The 5,948-nt window shown below is 37.1% G+C and overlaps 1 non-coding gene across 1 annotated transcript; it reads right to left on the bottom strand.

The window, feature by feature from the left end:
• Window positions 1-991: 991 nt before the first annotated feature.
• On the bottom strand, window positions 992-1,094 carry LOC136327937 (U6 spliceosomal RNA). The gene has a single exon (XR_010729990.1). It is a non-coding gene; the product is annotated as a U6 spliceosomal RNA (small nuclear RNA).
• Window positions 1,095-5,948: the final 4,854 nt, after the last annotated feature.

Raw genomic sequence — 5,948 nt, 5'->3', positions numbered from 1 at the left:
CTGCCAAAGTCTGCAACTCTAGCTCCCCAAATAAGAATGCCCCACAGGTTCAGGTTGAATACAGCCATCTGTCCCCACTTTAGGAGACAGCTCCGCAGTGCAGAGCAACCAATACTCCAGAAGACCAATTAAAAGTCTCCCAATGCAAGGTGGTGCTGGCCATCAAGCAGGAGGCCAGCAAACCCTTAACTTCCTCCAAAGGTCCAAGCTCTGAGCTGTACTCTCTTTCTTTCACAGAACTGAGCTCCACAGGGCTGTGCCATTAGGACTTGAGAAGACAGACACACATACTTCCCCTTTTCAGTTAGTACCAGCTGAGCCTGCAGGTAGGGGGCAAGACCAGTCCCTGTTCCCAAGCCACATAGCTCAATGACTGTCTGAGTCTCTGCCTATTGCTTCTCCAGAAAAAGCGCTCAGTTGGTTAGAAGATCATCCCAATACGTCAAGGTTCAGGTTCCATTCCTGGTCAGGGCACATACAAGAATCAACCAATAAATGCATAAACAAGAGGAACAACAAACTGATGTTCTTAACTCTATTTCTCCTCCATTTTTTTCTCTTAATAAATCAATAAAATAATATATTTTTTAAGCTCACCAAAAGTTCCTGTTGATACAACCAACAGACCTTCCTGCTGGACTTGACTTGGCAGTGTAGTGCCATCAGTTGTTGGAGGACCTGCTTAGTGCACATACCAGGCTGGTGCTTTAAAATAGAAGTACTCAATCCTGGGGAGGCATTGCCTAAGGTCAGTGTGGGAAATTGCCTTAGGTAGCTGACCCTTCTCCAGATTTACTCAGAACCAAACCACCCAGATCTCCTCTTTATGATTCTTATAAGCTCTGAGTTTCCTTCCCTCTACCAGAGCCCCAGCTGAGTACCAAGCACAAATTACTATGCATTGGCTTTTTAAGGGAGCACCTGAGTTTCTATCAGACGCCTTCCTCTTCCAGCAGACAGAATCCTCTCTGATTTTCACTGCCAGATGCTAAAAAATATGAAGGTCTTCACAAATTTGGGTGTCATTCTTGCACAGGGACCATGCTAATCTTCTCTGTAGAGTTTAAACTTTAGTATATGAGCTGCTGAAGCAAGTAATTATTCTGATACTATTTTATTTATCATTTATTTTCCCTTATAATGATTTATGCTGATTTAAGCAAGTATGTATTATTTTTTCCTAGAAGTTTTCTATTTTTTTTTTCATTCATTAATGGTTAACATTAATGGTATACTTTACTGGTGCATATAAACAAATAAAACATATTCATCTCTTCTTATGTAACATAACAACCATTAATCCCTCACTGTGTGAAATCAGCAAGTAAAATAAGACTTTAGAACAGTTGCACATGTCTAATACCTTGCACTCTAGCCCCAGGCAATAATAATTGCTATTATTACAAAAAAAATTTAGTGTGGGACAAATACTGCTCTCTGTACTTTACATATATTAACACACTTAATCATCACCAAAACCCTGTGAGGTGGTCCCTGCCATTACCCACACTAAAATGAAAGCTCCACAAAAGCAATGTATTTCTATTTTGTTCACAAATATATCCCAAGCACTGGAACAGTGACTGGCATGTGTAAATGGTTCTAGAAATATTTGTTTAATAAATCTATTCACAATTTTACAAATGGGAAGAATGGTAGAATAGAGAGGTTACATAATTTATTTTAATTTTACCTCCAGTGGTTTGTAGAATATAGATTGAAATCCAGACACATTGATGTCAGAGATTGTCCTATCAACAATTTCTCTTTTGGTAAAGTTGTTTTTGTTTTTTAATCTCTTCTCCATGAATCAAAGCCTATATTTTTTCAAGATAGTTTATAATTTCATTTTCAGAATATATATTCTCTTTTAAGATACCATTTTCAGCCCTGGCTGGTTGGCTCAGCGGTAGAGCATTGGCCTGGCATGCGGGGGACCCGGGTCCGATTCCGGCCAGGGCACACAGGAGAAGCGCCCATTTGCTTCTCCACCCCCACCCCTCCTTCCTCTCTGTCTCTCTCTTCCCCTCCCGCAGCCAAGGCTCCCAGCAGAGCGATGCCCCGGAGGGGCAGAGCATCGCCCCCTGGTGGGCAGAGCATTCGCCCCTGGTGGGCGTGCCAGGTGGATCCTGGTTGGGCGCATGCGGGAGTCTGACTGTTTCTCCCGTTTCCAGCTTCAGAAAAATACAAAAAAAAAAAAAAAAGATACCATTTTCATCCAATAAATAATATATATTCCCAAACAATGTATCAGCATCAAGATACTTTCTAGGAACTTGTCACTGTTCAAAGTGTCTCTTTTAAATACCACTAGTCCTAGTTTACCTGAAGTCTTGGTAGAAATCGACAGCTTTGTGATAAAGTTGTGGCTTGGTATCTCTATCCTCTTTTAATCATATATAAATATAATTTGACTTTCATCCCCTTTTTACTCTGAATTCATTCTTATGATTACTAACTACTTCAATGTTGCTAAATCCAGTAGTCCCTTCTTGATCTCACATATATAAAATTTTAAGGACTAAATAAGAGTTAATAGTTGTTCACTCCCTTCTTCTTGAAACATTCTTCTCTTTTTGGTGTCCATGGCATCACAATTTTCTTTCTACTTCTCTAGCTGTGTATTCTTAGGCTTCCTTGTGTAATTTCCCCCTTTTACTTACCAATTAAACACTAGATTGCTTCAGGACTTGTTTGTGAGTCTGCTTTCCTGGTTTTATTTATATCTTTAGCATAGAAGATAATGCTTTCTGATGATATTAAATATATCTTACCCCTTTATCTTTAAATCTCAAATTTAAATATTTGCTCATGAATTTTAAATACAGATTACATTTTCTCTCTGACATTGCTTCTAAAATTATTCATAAAAATTACAATAGAAATTGACATAAAATAAAAATTTTGATCCTAATCCTTTGCCAACTTAAAAACCTATACTCCCCAGGTATTTCTAATTCAGTATGTGCCTTCAATTTTCAACAACCTATGAGTAAATTGCTTTACTTATAAACTACCTTGTTTCATCCCTAAGTTATCAAAAATATTTAGCAAATTTCTTTCCTTATTTAAATTCCATTTATCACATTCCAATTCTAAATTTGCATCACTTTTGTCATCAACTACCATAATACCTTGTATTTTCTTCTCTTCTGTTCTCTAACCCATTCTTTATTCAGCAACAACAGTGATAATTAAAATCATAAGTGATAACATGCCAGACTATAGCTTAAAAACTTCTCACCTCAACATAATTACATCACATGACTAACATCATTTTATATAGCTCTCATTCTCCTCACCAACTAGGTGGACATCATTTTCTTTCCACAAATAGACCACTATCTTTCCCTAAAGGGTGCACATCCCTAAGCCATTTATAATGATGTCTCCTTTTTATTCTTTAGATAGCACATAACACTTAATCTTCTGAAGAATTACTTTCTACCTCAGTTTATATCTATTAATCCACCATATTTCTTTCCTTTGACTTACCACAATTAAAAAATATCTGGTTGGCATATTAGTTTTCTTCTGTATTTTCTGCATTTTACTCTAAAATGTGAGCTCAAGGACTTCGTTTTTCTTGTTTACTACAACATCTCTACTGCTTAGCATAATGAGTGCAATATATGTGCCAAATATTATAGAAAACAATTAAATTATGTTGTTCAATGGCCTTTAAAAAAACCTGCACTAAAAACCAGGTAGAGTTTAATAGTGCACCCACTGCTCTTTTATATAAGTGGAACAAGGGTTGGAGGAAATCCAAGCAATGGCTGGAATTTTGGGAGACAGAATTAGGCTTGGAAATTATTTAGGTGCACCGTTATTTTCAGAAGATATTGGAGGAAAGTGGAAATGGTAATAGGCCTCCTGGGCATGGGCAAACAAAGGGACCAAATTCAGAGGAAATACCAATCTAAAAGGGCTAAGCAGAGAGAAAAAATAGAATTCAAAGCCAAAAGAGTGAAAACCAGTCCACACACAGAGGATTGAGAAGAGTGAGAAGAGGATAGAACAGTAGTTTTCTGAGGAAAACAAACAAACAAACAAACAAACACATCATCAATTTTTTTTTCTTTTTAAAGGACTTCATTTTCTTGAGTAGTTTTAAGTTTATTATAAAATTGAGAGTGAAGCCCTTCATGCCTTAGCACATCCAAGGCCTGCCCCATTGATAATATCCCCACTAAATTGGTACATTTATTACAAACATACTGACACATCACAATCACTTGAAGTCCATGGTTTACATTTCTGTTCACTCTTGGTGGTTTAGATAAATGTATAGTGACATGTACCCTTCATTACGGTATCATATGGAGTTTTTCCAATGCCTGAAACATCCTTTGTGCTCCACCTGATCTTTTACAATCTCCATAGTTTTGCCTTTTTCATATTATATAGATGGAATTGTTTGGGTTATAGTATATAGCCTTTATAGATAATGTAGCTTCTTTCAGTTAACAATATGCATTTAAGACTCCTCCATGTCTTTCATGGCTTGATAACTTATTTCTTTTTAGTGCTTAATTCAGGTTAGGAAGGGATTTTAGGTTTGTCCTTGAAAATAGATCAGCAATTAAGGGGCTTACTGAGCATGGTACATCACAGGTGGAGAAAATGATATCTATAACATATCTTGATGGGATAACTTAATACCCTCAATGGAATTCAAAATGGAAATTTCAAAAGCCTGCTTAATTCATTTTTTTATATTGTATCATACATCATTTCTAACCATGACCTTCTTTTCAACCCAGTATTACACGTGTGATATATTTTAATATCCTACACTAATATGAGAGTAAGAATATATAGTGAGACGAGAGAAGGCTAGAAAGTTTGACTGGAATAGAGACTAGTGAAAGTCAAAGCCAAATTACATGATGATGTCAATTATTCTTGAAGAGGACTGTTAAAGAGCTAAACAGAATTGAATCAATGTTTGAAAACAAGGAGCAATGCAGAAATAGACAAAATGATACAGTTGTCAATAGATCTACATCACTCCTAACCAAGCAGTGGCGCAGTGGATAGGGAGTGGGACTGGGGCACAGAGGACCCAGGTTTGAAACCCTGATGTCGCCAGGTTGAGCTCAGGCTCATCTAGTTTGAACAAGGCTCGCCACCTTGAGTGCAAGGTTGCTGGCTTGAGCAAGGGGTCAATCAGTCTGCTGTAGCCCCCAGTCAAGGCACATATGAGAAAGCAATCAATGAACAACTAAGATGCAGTAATGATATAGTTTAAAGTCAGGTATTGTAATGCCCCCAGCTTCATTCTTTTTCCTTAGGATTGCTTTGGCTATTCGGGGTTTTTTATAGTTCCATATAAATCTTATGATTTTTTGTTCCATTTCTTTAAAAAATGTCATAGGAATTTTGATGGGAATTGCATTAAATTTATATATTACTTTGGGTAATATGGCCATTTTAATTATATTTATTCTTCCTATCCAAGAACAAGGAATATTTTTCCATCTCATTGTGTCTTTTTCTATTTCTTTTAGCAATGCCTTGTAGTTTTCTTTATACTGCAAATAGAACTACCTTATGACCCAGCAATCCCTCTACTGGGTATATCCCAAACCTCAGAATCATTGATACGTAAAGACACATGTAGCCCCATGTTCATAGCAGCACTGTTCACAGTGGCCAAGACATGGAAACAACCAAAAAGCCCTTCAATAGAAGATTGGATAAAGAAGATGTGGCACATATACACTATGGAATACTACTCAGCCATAAGAAATGATGACATTAGATCATTTATAGCAAAATGGTGGGATCTTGATAACATACGGAGTGAAATAAGTAAATCAGAAAAAAACAAGAACTACATGATTCCATACATTGGTGGAACATAAAAACAAGACTAAGAGACATGGACAAGAGTGTGGTGGTTACCAGGGGTGGGGGGAGGGAGGATGCAGGAGAGAGGGAGG

Source organism: Saccopteryx bilineata, chromosome 2, assembly GCF_036850765.1.
Source record: "Saccopteryx bilineata isolate mSacBil1 chromosome 2, mSacBil1_pri_phased_curated, whole genome shotgun sequence".
Lineage (NCBI taxonomy): Eukaryota > Metazoa > Chordata > Mammalia > Chiroptera > Emballonuridae > Saccopteryx > Saccopteryx bilineata.
Note: the sequence above shows the minus strand (reverse complement) of the source record. Positions and strands in the feature narration are given on the sequence as shown.